This window comes from Scophthalmus maximus, chromosome 21, assembly GCF_022379125.1.
Source record: "Scophthalmus maximus strain ysfricsl-2021 chromosome 21, ASM2237912v1, whole genome shotgun sequence".
NCBI classification, from domain to species: Eukaryota; Metazoa; Chordata; class Actinopteri; order Pleuronectiformes; family Scophthalmidae; genus Scophthalmus; species Scophthalmus maximus.
The window spans coordinates 7360206-7376929 of record NC_061535.1 but is presented as its reverse complement, the minus strand read 5'-3'; the positions used below and the strand labels follow the sequence as shown (position 1 = coordinate 7376929).

The following is a 16724-nucleotide window of genomic DNA, read 5'->3' as shown; positions in this document are numbered from 1 at the left end:
AAAAAATTGGTTGTAAAAGCCTGGTGACTTACTTTAGTGCTGTATACTGATTGTCACATTTCTGTAACAGGTTGGTGTTTGGATCTCTGGTGCTGTCATTTGTAAATACTTGTTTGTGAGTGTAAATGTAAAAGACCCATCACAAACTGTTGAAACTGCTTATACAGATTTCTTATCCGGTGCAAATTGGCCGTCGACCTTGCGGATGTTTGGTGTTCACAGTTAATTTCTGCATATTGTGCAGAAAACTAAAGTCTGAATAAGGTGCTTCACTCCCTGCATTCAATCCGCAAGATCAAAGTGTAACGAAATATTGAAAGAAAATGTATGAAATCCAGAATTTAATCTAGTCAGGAGGAGCTAATGCGAAAGTATTAAAAGAAATACATACATCCGGGGACAGGACGATGTTTGGCTTGAGGGCCATTCAGCAGAATGGTTGGTAATGAGGAAAATTACAAACATTTATGACTCTGTGTCAAACTGTCCTCCTCATGTGGTGGTGTGTGGTGTCCCAGCCACTTGAACAAAAGTTTCAGTGGACTGTGCATCCTCTCACGAGGAAGGATGCCAATTAGAGGGTGAAGAAGACTGACTGCCACTCTCCATTAACCATCAAAACCCTTTTAAGAGCAGAACTGTCTGTATGGAGCATGAGGGCTTCTTGTTGGCTGCTTACATCAAATGACCCCAAATGTGTTGAGACAAGAGCAACTAGAGAAACTAACACACAAAAACACGTAAGTAGGTCGATGATTGTAACATTCTGTTAAAACCTATTGACCTTTAGTAACAGACCATTTGCAGCATTTTTTTCCTTCAAAAAGTCTGTGTCCTGTTATGATCTAACATCTTTTTTCGCCCCTTGCCCTCATTCTCCCAACTTCACTCTGAAGCTCCCATCTCCCTCATTCCTTTCCTCCATGCCAATGTCCTCCTGAGAATCTTTCACTGTCACTTTCTTCTGCACCTCTGCCTGAATCGTTCAGCCTCTCAGTGTCATATTATCTATATATAAACCCTGTTGGTAATCGTGTCGCTCAAAAGCCTCAGAACTCCCAGACAGAGATGCTGTTGCAAGCCACTTCACAACTCTTCACAACTGCATATGCTGGTGCAGAACATGCTCCTCAAACATCTATAAAAAAATAAAAATATGCTGTTTGCTGAATGCATTAATAAAACACAGCCTAGTATTGCACATGTAACCATTTTGTGAAATGATGGGAAAATATTGACATTTGAACCCTTTGTGTTGTAAACCTGCCAAAACCTGTGCTGACTTTGTCCCTGAAACCAACTTGAGCAAAAATCAACAAGAACAACTGATACAGGTTCAGTATAATTGTTCCCATTTGGCCAAACATGCTATAAACAGGCATAAAAATGACTATGGAAACTTCCTTCCACTTCTTCTTGCTGTCTGGTTTTAATCTCGTCCACATTTCACAGCCGACACATTCACGCCAACAAAACTGCATATTTACAAGTTCAGCTTCTCTGGGAGAGATTTCTACCTCAACAATAGCCTGCTCTACCCACCTGAGTTAAAACACTGAGGTTCATCATCCTTGAGAACAACATAAAATCCTGTTGTTTGTGGTTTACATCTTCTCTATAGCTGGTCCTTCCATATATGTAAGTAGGTTTTTAATTTGTGTAATTTTAAGTAAAGTACACACACTGAAATATCGATGGTTCAGGGTGATTTTTATTAAAGACATAAAATGCTTAGAACTGAAACTATCTTCCTATTTTATAAAGAAAGAAGGCCACGAGAAAAGCAAAATGTACTATATGATATATGAGTTCACGCTCCTTAAGGAAATACCTTTAGTTTACAATACATCTTTTTTTATCTGACTATATCACAGAAGGGGAGCATCCCCCCTTGCCCGAATAACAGTTCAGTGTCAGTATGGTCACCAGGCTCCATCAGTACAGCCCTTGTTTGTCTGGATTCAGGCATCACTAAGTTCTACATGTAATGAAAACAGTGTTTTCACTTCTTCTCATTTCAGACAAACGGAGGGAGCACACTGCAGCCAGAGAGGAGCACAGCTGATAAAAACCACAGCTTATTTCTGTCTCCCTCAACTCTTTGAACCGCACCGCAACAGTTTTTAAAGGGACTTTTAGGATAGTTTCCATTAATCTTCACCGTATGCTGCGCAACTGTCACCAACAAAAAGCTACCTCGCCGACCAATTACATGTCAACGCGAGGAAGAAAACACACAGGCACGGCAACTCGATTAGATGGATGACAAAATGAAACGACGGAAAAGAAAACAAATTACACTGTGTCAGCGAAGGCGACAAAAACACCCAGAGGGACGACGGTGCAGCCGCCTGACACAGCTCGCCTCCCGAGATCAGCTCCTCCCCCCCCGAACCCCTCCCAGCTGCTCCGCTCTGACAGATGAGGCGAGTCAGTCATTCGCGGGCAAATACAGCATCATCATCTTTAAATGATCCTGTTTTTCTCTTTCTGGTAAAAAATATTAAACAAGTTCAGCTGCCTAAAGGCGACAGCGCACCGATTACTTCTACAAAGACAAAAACTATATCTATACTACTATATCCATTATACATTACAAACATTACAAGTCCACTGAGACGCACATTGTAGTGGAGCTGACGTGCATAGAAACGCCATACAAAAGGTCACACTTATAATATTCAAAATACTCAATAACTCAAAATAAAGTTTGAGATTTTTGGTATTATGAATAATTTCCTCTTTTTTTTTCATTAGAAGATAAAAACATTTTGCTGGAGAGCACATCCGTGATCACGTTATGTTTATCTGGAAGGGTTTTTCATTTTGGATATCTGATATTAAAATTGTGACGAGGAACAGCTGGATTGTAGATACCAGAAATGGGAATATTTCCCTGACAAAAAGTCCGTCCAGAATGAAACTGTGGATACATCTGAAATTGAATTCTTATGAATGGAAGAAGGGACATCGTTTGTCCTTGGAGAACACTGAAGATCTCAATGTTCTTTTTATCTATAGGAAAAATATAATTAAATCAGCAATATACTCTATGTAGTCTTACTAATAAATGTTCAAAAGCATTGGATTTGGAAATCATTTTGATTTTCTTCCAAGTTGCAGATATCATGAAATACCATTTTGAGATATTGGTAATATTTTGTCAAATACAGTTCTGAGTGAGAGAAATGTTACTATGGATTTCTTAAATGTTTTTGCAGGGTGTGACTCAATAAATGTTTAAAATAATCTTGGTCATAACCAACCAAACTGGAGTGTGGAATAATACACTAATTAAACCAAACAGCCAATCGAAAGTCATGGTCAGCATGTGACCAATCCAAAGAGCGACAAGGTCACCTCTGTCCCCGCCTGCTCCAAAGTTTCAGAAGCCCACTTGCGGGGCGAGTTTGTGTCGTAGGGAGGGGTCCTATCATATTTCTGCTCGTGGTCTTTATGTTTTGAGACTGATTAAAGCGTCCAAACAGACCCGACTGAGCTGCACACCACGGGCTCCGGCATAGATTCTCTCTCATAAAGGTTTTATTAGAAAGCTACACATTATCTTGTCTTATTAAGGTCTGCAGTGTCGTGACTGGCCCAGCTTTATGGCCCTTTCAGCCTGCTGCTCTGACATTACATCGATTACCTTGTCACCCTCGCGCTCTCCTCTGTCGCCAAGATAAATCCTTCTTTTCCCCTTCTCTGTTAAATTTTTTATTTCGCTCCATCAGTGTGTGCTCCAGATGTGATATCCAGAGTGGTGGACGGTCTGCAAATTATTCAGGATGTAATTAGCCAGAGGGGAAATCATATTAGAGAATCTTAACTTGGACCTCGGGGAAACTTTAAGCACTTCATCAAATAATGGGCCGGGCATCCAAATAATATCCCTGACCCATTTCCGCTCTCCCGTGGGCGAGAGAGCATCTCAGCCGTTGCTAATAAATGAGGGGAAAAAATGTCCAACCAGCCAGGTTCGGTTAAACCGGCATGCAAATATTGTATGATGAGAGCTGCTTAGATACAGTATAGCTACACTGACTGCAATCAACCGTAATGCAGTTTTTTACAGTCAGACGAAGGTAGATTCAATATGAAGGGCTCGACTGATATATGTAATAAGGCCTTGGGGTCAGTCATCACTCATGTCCACAACTGCAAAGTGAGAATGATGGTGGAAATATGTGACGACGACACATCTGACAACAAGCAGTCATTCAGGGAGAAAGGTTTGATCGGTCCAGACAAACAGGTTTTTGTCTGAGGGGAGGCCACAGTCTCAGACCGTAGCTATTAATTACTGAGTGTACACTAAACAAAGTATTTTTTTGTTGTATAATCATTTTTTGTTGTGTTTTTGATATACTATTGTGAGCAGCTGCCCCTTGAATTAAATCACGTTCTCGCAACCTGGTTTAAAACAAACACTGGAGCCGAGACATCTCTCCAGGTCTCAATGTGTTTCTTTGTCATTCATCAATAATGTGATACCAAAGGTGGAAAAGGAGGAACGGAAACGTAGGAAAGTTTGATTGCGCGTCGAGTCCAGATGTGAAGCTCAGCGGAGTTTCGAAACTCTCCAGTGTGGCTGTCTGACAACCTCACATTGTGCTTTGAGATCTGGAGAGTCCCGCCCGTCACTGCAGCTACACTCCAACCAGTGTTTTCGAGGCTACACCCATTCTGAGTTCGTCCTGTAATCCACATTGATTCCCTACACCAGTCAGCTCAGGACGGCTCCGAGCCATTTCCCAGGCACCCGACCAATAATACTAAATATATGGTTCGTGGAAATTGCAAACTCAGCAAATGTTTCAGCTCAATCACTACAATATCATGTGATGTTAACTGCCTCTGGAGAGCCACAGAACACGGTGTAAAATTCAGATATGGCAGCACCTTTGCGGGTCAGCGGAGAGTAACAGTGTACAGCGGTGCGAGGCTTAGGTAGACATTAGGGAGCGCACAGGGACCGGTGAATAGTTTGGTGGTAATTAAGTATGTAATGACAGCAGGTCACAGGGGAATGGAAACAGGATACAACTCGCTGTTTTAGTTTGTTTCAAAGCAAAAGAAAAACCCAGTGAGGATAAGGGCTGGAGACACAGGGAGACGGTGTGTTGTTGAAGGAGGCTTACTGAGAAAACACGAGCCACCTGTTCCACATCCACACCCCTCAAACATGGGGCTTTCAGAGCCCTGCCGCTCCCTTTATGTCTTCATGTTTCATTCTTCCAATTGTCCTCTCGGTCCTGAGGAGGCCCACTGTGCCGTGTCTGACTGTGAACATACACTACGTCCTAGCTGGATGAAACTGAAAGGAACTGAATAATTCCTTTTTATAAACCGTCCTGTCAGTGGGAATAGTGCAAATATTAAAAAGTTATCTCTTACAAGCCAACTGTGCTTCCCAGCATTTTGCCACGTAACCTCCTCAAAGGCCTGAGGATGCATTGATGGGAAAACATTTTCAATTCTTGTCGGTTGCTCTTGTACTTAGTTTTTTTTTTCCACCACTGAAAATAATGAAATAAAAAGGCATATTCCTCTTCCCTCTCACTTCCTTTGTTTACCCGGAGACAATGGCTGCCTTTATTTCACTCATAAATCTCGTTGTCAGCCTTCCACTGGTAGATTGAGCAGACAAAATGGGCTGCTACTCTGAGCCTATAGGAGTTTGTTCCACGACATTACACCGCTGTTTGCAGGATGCCTCCACCCTGAAAAAGAGAGCAGTCCTGTTTCAGGCGGGGAGACAGGAGGCAGGAAATATATCCACGAGTACAAGGCCTCGCTTTGCATTGTTGGAAGTCAGTCGACATTTTTACGATGCAACTGAGGTCACTTGTTAGCTGCTTTGTCTTCATGCAGTTTGCATACTGAGGAATCTATAGAAGCACTACATTTTGGGTCTGCGTTAAAAAGAAGAAGTTTGTGTTGAGAATCCTCTCATGTGGAAACACTGGAACACCAGTGTTGATAGAGCAAACAGACCTATCACTGTCTGCCAAGTTGCTGAGATTATTTAACCTCCTGTTAGTTCTGTTTTGTTATTACTTATGGTGTCTGTATATGTGCTGATTCGCTCAAAATCAGGCTGTGTGGGGGATCCCTGCAGGCTTTTGTCTCCGCTGCCCACCTTTCCATCATGTCAAGAGCCCTGACAGCTTCGAGGATCGAGGTGCACCTCGGGACAGAACGGGCTATTAAGTGCACGGCAGCTGGTGTTCAGATGGCGATGTTAGAAAGCACCAAACAATGTTCGACTCAGCCCCCGTCCTGCGGGGGCTGAGTCGCAAAATGCATTTTTCTTTTCTTTTTTTGTAATATAAGACATCTGGATATATGAGCGTGTTCTCGCGCCTATCCTGTGATGATCCCAACAGATGGAGCAGTGGGGTGAAGGATGGATGGACAGGGAGGAAAGTCTGATGGCGATTGAGTCGAGGAAAGTAGGAAGCAGCTTGTGGACGAGGAAAGCCATGTGAGAGACATGAGCAAACGAGGCAAACAAAATGTAGAATGTAGAAAACTGTTCTTGCTTTAGCATTTAAGGATCCATCTGGGTAAGTGAGGTGTGTTGTGGCTGCAGGGAACATGTCGTTTTGCCCCTGGGATGTCTTCAGCCTCAAAGTATAAGCTTGCAGCTGGCCTCACATTCAGCTGGTGATAGCTTCAAATCTAGAGAAGTAGACGAGCAGTCAAAAAGCTGCCTTTCTTTAAATGCCGGAGACATTTAATTCATGTCGGTGAGGAAATGAATAATACTTTCCCCCAATGTAAAACATCTTACAAGATGCCTAGGGGCAAAGCAAGCGCCTACGGCAACGACGGGTGAAAGATAACAAAGGGTTGTGTTTGTGTCTGAGGCCATTACCTGTCGACTAACAGGTAGAGAAGAGTCTCCATCGCGCGCTGTGAGCCCGCGCCGCTTGCCGCTACATGCAAACATCAGCGTCCTGGTCTGACCGAGATGTACAGGTGCACTAAGAAAAACAGTGACATCACTGCTCAGTGTGGTTACACATATCTGACCATGGACAACCATCATGGAAACACGTCTGAAACCTTCAGATGGAGAGGACAGCAAAACACCACTTCTGCCTAGTTTTTTTCCGCCCGCGTCAATGTGATGAAATGTCACAACAGAAGCAGCAAACTGAAGCAGACTGATTGATCGAGTAATTGTTGCAGGTCTATAAGCTGGATTAAAGGTTTGAGCAGCTGATGGCGCTGGAGGACAAGCTGAGTGATGACCAGGTCTGTTACAGTTCATCCTGAGGGGAACATGAATGTCAGAACCACATCTCACATACAGTTCATGCATCTTCAACTCAAAACCACACACCACCTCGTGATGGCGCTAGAGGGAAGATCAGGAGATCATTATCGTAATCAAGATCCATCCTCTGGGGACCATGATTGACTGTATGATATTTCATAACGATCCAAGCAGGAGGTGGATTAATGGACCAACAGCTCCACCACAGAGTGAGGCTTCTAACATGCCTGAAAACATTAGCACCAGCCTCCTCAGTTTCATTTCAATAAGTTTAAGTCTTTGCCCTGAGTATGAACATTAAAGTAACGGTATGAGGAAAAGAAAAATGTGTTTAGACTGAGAAAAAAATCCATTTGCTCCCTACAAAATGAACATTGTTTTCAAAGACGAATCTCCACAACACATTTTCCCTCAGCTCACCTTGACGCCACTCTCTTTCTCTCTCTGCCTCGTTTTAATTCGTCCTCATGTCACCTCATCATGGCTCACTGATGAGCGAGGACTGTCAACACCAGGTCATTTCAGACTAGAGATGTTGAAGGTCACTCTTTCAGTCACCTTGTTCTGCCGCCTGCAGCTCAACAGGAAATGTTTTCAGCTTCTCTTTTTCTCCCTCTCCATTCTTCGCTTCATCTTTCATGAGTGACAAAAGCTGAAGAAAATTTGTTTGTGGACAAAGCCCGTGCTTTAACTATTCCAGATGCATCCAAGTCATCTCTCTCACTCTTTGCCCCCGGGCGTCTGAAATGGGGCCCCCTCCCCTGCTTCGATATGGGCTCAGAGTACAGGGGGGGCCCCTCAGGTAACCGGAGCCGGCTCTTTGGACTGCAGGCTTTCAGAGAGAGACCAATGTGTCGTTGAAGTGGTCTGACGAACAGCGACCACATCTCGGATGCAGGATCTAAAAATCTAACCTCATCCTGTTCAGGCACATTTAGGACTTTTGAGAGGGAGCAAGCTCTTGAGTTTCATTTGCTAATTTAAATCTTTTTTTCTTCTTCATGTGAACAAATGGCTCAAATTTGTAAAAAGCCCAGAAAAGGCCTGTTTGTCTCAACCATATGAGCGATGAGCCCTATTCCTATAATTACCTCTTACACCTTCAGAAATACCATAAAATACACTATCCCTCTGGTATATGTTCATATTATCATCAAAGCCACACCCTTCCCGTCTCTCTTTGCTGGTGTAAAATCAATGCCAATTGCACTTCATCATCTCAGCTATATATGACTTAATAGTAGCTGGGCAGCCTGAGAGCATGCCTGTGTACTCAAGTAGTAGTAGTACAAGTAGAAACAACTGGGATGAAAAGAAAACGATATTTCTGTGCAGCCTTCAGAGGGGTTGATTACAGCAACACACTCCGAACACTAAAAACTACTGAACCAAGAAACAAATGTAATAATGATGTTCTCCCCCTCTTTTTTTTAGTTTGACAGGCCACAGGAGTGAGTCCCTGTGAGAGTGATAGAACTCTTCTTGATGCTGTACCCACAGGATTAATGTGAGACACTCTTTTTCTGTCCTACAGATGATGAGCTCTAAAACAGCCTCCGCCATCTTTCCACTGAGCATCGCCGTCAGCCACCAGTCATCTGATTTGCCACACTGACTCGAATGTGGACGGGTGATTCAGTGACCGGGGTTTTTTACACACTGTAGTTAAATGGGGTCATTTGGCCGCATGTGTCTGCTCTCCAGCTGTGTATCAGCGACAGAGATCAATAAGACTCATTCGGTTTCATTGACTTTCAATCACGTTTTTTCAGACTCCCCTGCTCCCCACCGGCCGACAACCACTGACTGATTACAGGCCTGGATAAAAAAATTTAACCAGGCCTCTGGTGCCAATGCATTATGGGCCGAATGCCCGAGGGCGAAACCAGCTCATCCTGTCCATGGCGCTGTAATGAGTGGACGCTGGTGTTTGTGAAGTAAATCTGCATGCCTCATTCTCCACAGTAACTTTTCTTGTCAGAGATCATCGACTCACTGAAGTCATTTCGGCTGTCTCAATCTCTGATGTTGTATTTGAGTTAAACATTTAACAAAAAAGGGCTACATCCCCACAACTGATGTTGTAGATTCATCCCACAACAGAATCTGCTGTGTGTGAGGTCTTATATGAGGAAATCCTTTGGAGCACAGTTTGTGAAACTAAATAGCAAAACCCTGCAGAAAGCAAGCACTGCACCAACAAGCCTTTTGTGATGATAGGTGTAACACGGAGATGACACTGCGCAGCAAAGACGTCCAACTCCAGTTGCACACACCTACAACACCAACTACTATAATATTCATGAAAGCAGGAACATGGTGCAGACCTGCTGCCTGGAGCCGGCGGTGACAACACACATCCCATCTGTTCCATAAGTTCAGCTTAAAAAAAAGTTCTGTGGTCCGTCTGAGCAACCACAAAAAGAAAAACAGATTAATCTCCTTTGGAAAATATTATCAGGCCTGCGTGGCTGTGTGTACACAGGCTCTGCCTGCAGCCAAGCACACAAACACAGATGAGCTTTTACTGTCTCTCTGGCTCCGAGTGAAAGGTCAACTGGGAGAATTTCCCTCCACTCTCCCGTGTTCCCTCCAAGTCGCCTGCACTGCAAAAGGTACCTGACATGTTTATCTACTGCTGAGTGGGGCTGTCATTTCTCTAAACATCAGAGTTTGAATGAATCTGAACCAACGTGTCACTGGGTCTTATTCACACTAAGGCTGATCCTAAATCCTTAATCCTTTATCCACCTGTTTTCCCCTTTCATGGCATTGAATCCAAAGTGCTCCACACATTACATCTCTGATGGTTTTGATGTTGTGACTTTGATTATTCTCTCAATAGTGTTGTGTTAGCAAAGAGAGCAGCAGGGGTGTTGTTACTGATAACAGCAGGACATGCGGTGCCTCTGACGGATGGAAGTTTTGGTTTGAATTTAAAAAGAAAGTAACAAATGTTTCTCTTCAGCCCCAAAAAATGTGCAATTAGATCATTTGCACTGTGTTCATCACCAAGGTTAAAGCTGATCTGAAGACTATTCTGAATCCTCCAAAAAAAATCAAGGGTTTTGTTTCCCCTGGTGATGCAGCTTGGAGCGGGCTCTCACTTTGCAAATTTCTTCTGGTTTCCTACTCTCCTGAAGTGTTATTTGCCATCACAATTTTTCAATACATTGCTCAGTTTTTGAAAATGTCTTCCTCAGGTACAGGTTGGTAAACTCAGTCGTGTGTAAACATACGATGGTAATGGCCGGTTTAATGTGAGGGTGGGGGTTTGTCGTGAAGCCGTCTCTGACTGTTGATCACACATGGTAAATGATTACTTTTAGCAACAGGCGGATCAATATTTAATAGGGACAATATTGGGCATTCAGCAACATGCCCAGATGTTGTAGGGTAAAGTCTTGTGCGTCGTCAAGTGAAAATCCTGTATCGGTTTCACCATTGATTACCTTTACCTTTTGAAAAAGGTCGTCCGTTTCCGTTATCTTTTTCCGCAGAGAGGGCAGAGAGGAGCTGAGGAACCGCGGCGAGCTGAGAGCAGAGAGGAGGAGGTGGAGAAGACGGCAACACATAGATGAGACAGTAATTGCAGTAAAAGCATGGGCGTCTCGACACACGTGCTTGTGCATGTTTTGCTCATGAAGTTGATGGAGATTGAGCCATTAAAAGCATTATCGCCGTTCTGCTCAGGGGGACAATTGATGCAGATGCAAACAAAGAAAACACCCCACATTTCAACCTGCGTCTTTACCATTTATCATTGTTAGGACGACAGCTGCAGCACTCCCAGTGTGTGAGTGTGTGTGTGTGTGTGTGTGTGTGTGTGTGTAAGAATCCCTCTGTCGCACACTGTATTTCACAAAGGAAGGCAATTTACGATGATGTGAGGGAGATAAAGTTCAGGGAAAGAGGCAAACACAAAACGCTATTGGAAGGAAAGAAATTTTATCTTGGCAGAGCGGGTGGCCCGAGGGTCGATGGAGTTTCTGTATTCCAGATGTTGATGGAAAATGGGCTGTGGTCTGGATTTTTTCTGTGAACCTAAGAGGAGAGTTGAGGGACCGTGAACCTGACTCTCTGTATATAATTGTGTGCATGTTCTTAGGAAGCTCCACAGGCAAATCCAAACAACCTCATTGTGCACTTGTTACGCACATGCTCCATCTGTGTGCAGGCTTTATTTCCAGTGTGCGCGTAAATGTTTGTATGTGTCCAAACCCCTGAGGGCCCATCCAGGCCACAGTGGTGAGCACAGAGCGCCGAGTCAGTGCATTAGTGTCATGGCAGATGCATCCTCTGGCCCGTCCCCTGGCACTCACTGCCAGCCCGCAGAGATGCATTCAGCTGCAGCCAGTGGCACTTTGCGTGATGAGCCTGGGCAAATGCCTCAATAAGGAATGATGGCACCATTCAGAGAGAAGGAGGGAAGCAGGCAGAGGAAGGGGAAGAGGGAGGGGATGGTCGGAGCAGAGAAAATCTGGAGGAAGTGTAAGTAAACTGAGGCGATATAGTTGGAAAAATGAAGATATATTGAGAAACATTTGAAACGAAGGGTAATCTTGGCGTGTACCGAGCAGTCACAGTCACATTCTCTACAGCCAGCCCAGCCGCCTATCATTACCCAGGGAATTAATCCTGACACTCATCGAAAAAAAAATAAGCCCAATGTCACAGCCACACTAAATCAATGAGTGGAGCTTCACAGGCAACTGAGAACGTGGCACGTGTCAGACGGTGGAACGCGTTCGAAACCTTCACTCAAGGCCCGGTGCCTCTGCTGACGGGAGGGAGCCACCGCAGTGAGCGCCATGTCATTAGCACTTCAGATCCATATTGCTGGGACTCATCGAACATTAGCACCAAGGCACTACAGAGAGCCCGGCACGCTGCCATCTCAAAAGTTAATCAGCACGATGGTGAGTCATCACCGATGTGTCACGTGGATCACGCGTTTGGTTGGACACAGCTGGTCAGGTTCTGACCTCAGATCAGTACTTTTTTCGACTTATGGCTACAGGTTGATTTAAAGGCCTCAAAGAGTAGGTTGCTATTTTAGCCGATGTATATATTTTTAAAGGCCAATGTTATTGTCTTACAGTGTGTTTACAGTTTAACCAGAAACATTACAAATACCTATAAAAAGACAACACAACTACACAACTAATACAGCTAATTGAATAAAACTTTAATCAACACATGTTCTGCATTGTTTGAACGCATGGCGCATATCAGCAAACATAAACGCTGATACCGTTATGTCTGTGAATGGCTCATATCGTACGACATTACCGGCATACTGATGAATCGGTCTGGCTCTGATTATGAGGCTCTAATGGCCTCAGTAAATTGAAAAATAACGCTAAAATTGTTTCACTGAATCAGATCTAGAGTCTGTTTTCAAATCTGCATTTTACCACAGCATCACTGGATGAGACAATCAACCCACCTCCTGTGTATTACCATCCATTTTGGCAGCACTCACAACCCAGTACATAAGGACTGCAGTAACGAACACAAGAAATAGACTTGTAGGGACACGTCGAGTGGCAGTTACATTCACAACAGCTGTTGATTATCCCGTATATTTGAGATGAACGACTGAGAAATACTAACAACACCTCATGTAGAAAGTGTTCAACAAAAAGCACCAACACCACCAGAACATAGGTTAGAGATAATAATTATAGCTAATAACTTATACCTAACTGTGTTGAGTGGAAATCAAGTTCATTACTGTGTCACAATGAAAAATAAATTGTGATTTAAGAGGCGCTGGATTTGCATCATATTATCATACTCATGTTATTAACACAACATCATTACCGGGATATTGCCACAGCCCTATAGTGTCTGGTGTGGGTGTTATTGTGTTTTGTGAAGTGTTAGTACAGCATCATGTGTCTTCAACACTGATCTACAAAGACCAACATTAACTGCATTGGAGCAAACTGATGTGCGACGCTGCAGTGTTGTTGTGATAAAATAAATCAAATGATCTCCATCCAGGAAAACACTGCTGACGGGAGAAAGATTCAGAATGTCTTTGTGTGACAGAATGTTGTCTGGTGTCGTGTGTCCCTCCAACCAACCAACCAACCAACCAACACACCTCCCAGCAATCACACCCACTGTCATTATGTCCCCATTAGCTCTGCTAACGCTGCAACATTATCACCCCCAGACACTAATGTTATGACTATGATCATCATTATGTGTTCCTGGAGCTGGCAACACACACACTGACACTGACAGACACACACACTAAAACACACACATACACACACACACACACAGCAGTGCTGGAGACCTTATTCCCTGCCGTGAAACAAATCAAAAAACAGTTATGCCACCGTCTCTGAATGCCGTCTCTGCCACCTCGCCACGACATTAACATCAACCGTGGACGTGAGCCGGGCAGGAAACTGTCGACTGGGGGCCACTTCTGAGCCGGAGTCAATTAGTGGGGACGACGACCTCTTCAGATCTCCAATTATCATCCCCCCGCTAAAAACTCTCCGGCTGATGCTAGTGCCGGCATCTTAGCCGTACTGCTAAGTAGAGATTATTCACATTCATGTAAGAGCGTGTGTGTTTGTGTGCATGTTTGTCATCATTGTGAGGAATGATCCTCACAAATACAAAGGTTAGAATCAGGTTTATGTTGGGTACACAGCCACAGTGTGTGTTTTACATTACTGGGACTTAATGTGTCTAAGTCCCCATAGCCATGACTCTGTGTGTGTGTTTGTTTGTTTGTTTGTTTGTTTGTTTGTTTGTTTGTGTGTGTGTGTTGTGGAGCCCTTCAGTTGCTCAGTGCCAGTTTACGTCGCAGCGCACTCACTGAAATAAAACAGTTTGTTTTTTAGCAGATTGCTTTTCACCTGTTGAAATGTTTTCTTAACCGGTTTCAATATTGTAAACCAAAGACTATGTAATTGCAAGGCAATCTGCTCCCGCTGCAGCAGCCCTGGATAATAGCTTGGCAATAACAAACAGATGTCGGTGATTGATCCCTTGCCAAACACACATTTCCTTCTCTTTTCTAATGGAGACACGCAGAAAAAAGACTGAGACCAGAATGTCAATGGAGTCCCTTCCACTCCGACACCTGCTGCTCCTCCAACGGATGGATTGGTTTCATTGAAACAACAGTGTGTTAACTGTGTCTTTGAGTGTGTGGGTCATGATCCCACGGTAATGGAAGTAGAAGTAGATTAAACTGTGTGTTTATTTATCTTTATTTATTATGAATATCCTGAATTAATGGATTCAGTTCTAGTAGCTGCTACGAGCCGAACACACCCGATCTCTGATCGAGCTGTCTGCGATCGTGAATGCTGCATTGTGGGTAATGTAGGCGTCTTTTTGGTCAATAAAGAAAATTGTGTGGAACTGTCCCTAACTGTCCTCCCTCTATTCCTCCACTATAGCCCCCCTTTGCCCTCCTTTACCCCCTACTCCTGTTTTGATCTCACACTGACGGACATGCTCTGCTGAGTGCGCTCTTATTTTGTAATTGGAGAGGCACGATGTCAGTAAAATGCATATGGACTGGATTTGTTATACAAATTCTAATTTGATTTTCTTTAGGTACAGGCTGCACCTCTCGCTCGCGAAATCAGAGCCGTCCGCTCTTATTCTTCTCCGGTCGATGAAAACGGGCCCGAGGACGTGAACCAAAGCTCCTTCTCTGGGCCAAAGTTCACCAGGGCAACACACTGTACACTATTCAGTCGTACCTTCTGTTCGTCTGTGCTCAGGTCGGTTACCCATGCATCACCATCGCCGGCAATATTTACTTTTTATGCAATCCAGCTTTCCACTTGAAGTTTATGTGAAGCTGTTTGGGGGGGGAATGCTTTACTTAATCCTCTTTTTCCTCAACTCATTAAATCCTCCCTCAGACTTCAGGCTTTGAACTTTGAGATTGGAGGCCATAGCCTGTGAACAACATGGAAAACAGACCATTTAGAAAAAAATTAAATAAACCTCTCCCAATCCTGCCCCAGTCCCTCTCTGCATTCTCAGTCTTCTCTTCACCTTCAGCTTTCAAATAACAGTCTTGAAGTTGACATTCAGTCTTTACCCGGGGCCAAACACTTCTGCTGGTGCTGTCTGCTTTCTAATTGTAACAATAATTGTGGTTCCGGCTAATCTTGGCCAGGGCTGCGACCCCGGCCTGCTGCGAGCGGATTTGAGATAATGAAATAATTGCCCCAAATGCACCCCCCCCCCCCACCACCGCCAAGCACTCAATGAAAACTGGACTCCTCAGACGAAGAGGCATCAACATTCATTCGGTCTCCATCAGCGGCATTTTCCACTTTAATTGAAATTTAGATTGTTGTTGACCCCCTGGGTGAGGTTTGGTGGACCGAGCTGAGGAGGGGGAGGACAGCGTGCAACTCTAATGGGGTGGGTTGGCCACAGAATGCCATCTATCTGTCATTGTATGTGTTTGTGTGTGTGTGTGTGTGTGTGTGTGTGTGTGTGTGTGTGTGTGTGTGCTCAGTCTGCATCATCTATCTTCTCCAGCTCTGCATATTTTGGAGTTTGTGATGATTAGAGGTGAGCGCACACGCGCACGCACACACGCACACACACACACACAATTTATCATGCAGGAGCCATATTCCCGACTCATTTGTCAGTGTGGATGTCCTACATGACTATGTTCAGAGCAGTGTCTGTGTTTATTTCCTGTTGCACACTTCCTGAACTGCACCTGAGAGATATCGGTATGAACGAGCACCAGCATCCTCCCCGCGCTATTAAACCATTACCCCGACTGCCTCTGTGTCTCCTCGCTGTCTTTACAGTATCTGCCTCACTAACTAACGAGAGTGGGAGAATGCCTGCAGCCATGAACGTATAAAGTAACTTACTGCTCACCATATGTCTCTGTAGGCAGCTTAAGGATTTCAAGGCAGTTCTTCACAGCAGAATGTGGCGCAAGCTTTTTATTGTGTTCCCACGCTGCATCATTTAACAGCGTGTACCACACAGTGTGTCGTACTGATCCTCCTATACATGTGTATCAGCTCTTTGGCCTTTTAAAGCAGAGATGTAGCTTTAAACTACGAGTAATTGTACTGTAGTATAGTAGTTCGGCAGTTTTTACTTTAGTCTTGTAGTTCTGTAGTGGTTTTAGAGCACTGAAGACTTTAAACTGATTAAATCATCTCCGATGGCCACATGTTGTCATGTTGTCCTTGTCTCTCTAACTCCACACTTTTTTTGAAAGCTTTTTTTAACTTGTACATTTTCAAATCTGACCAACGCTGACTCAGGCCACATCACCTGAACACCTTTTCACCAAACTGCCCCATGACAGCACTGCAACACTAAACATGTATTCAGCAGTCATGCCTATTGTATGGAACAGTTTTAAAAGACATGATTACACAAGTCATAGTGGTTTTGAATCCACGACAGC

The 16724-nt window shown here is 44.0% G+C and overlaps 1 protein-coding gene across 3 annotated transcripts in view; it reads right to left on the bottom strand.

Annotated features, from left to right (window-relative positions):
- LOC118291213 (cyclic nucleotide-gated cation channel beta-3-like) overlaps nucleotides 1–16724 on the bottom strand; it is a 68892-nt gene that overhangs the window by 48087 nt on the left and 4081 nt on the right. The window contains exon 2 of one of the 3 annotated variants that reach the window (XM_047329970.1): nucleotides 10744–10819. The exons of the other annotated variants lie outside the window; for them this stretch is intronic. The gene's annotated coding sequence lies outside the window, so the exon portion shown is untranslated. The remainder of the gene's footprint in view (nucleotides 1–10743; nucleotides 10820–16724) is intronic. 3 annotated transcript variants of the gene reach the window in all.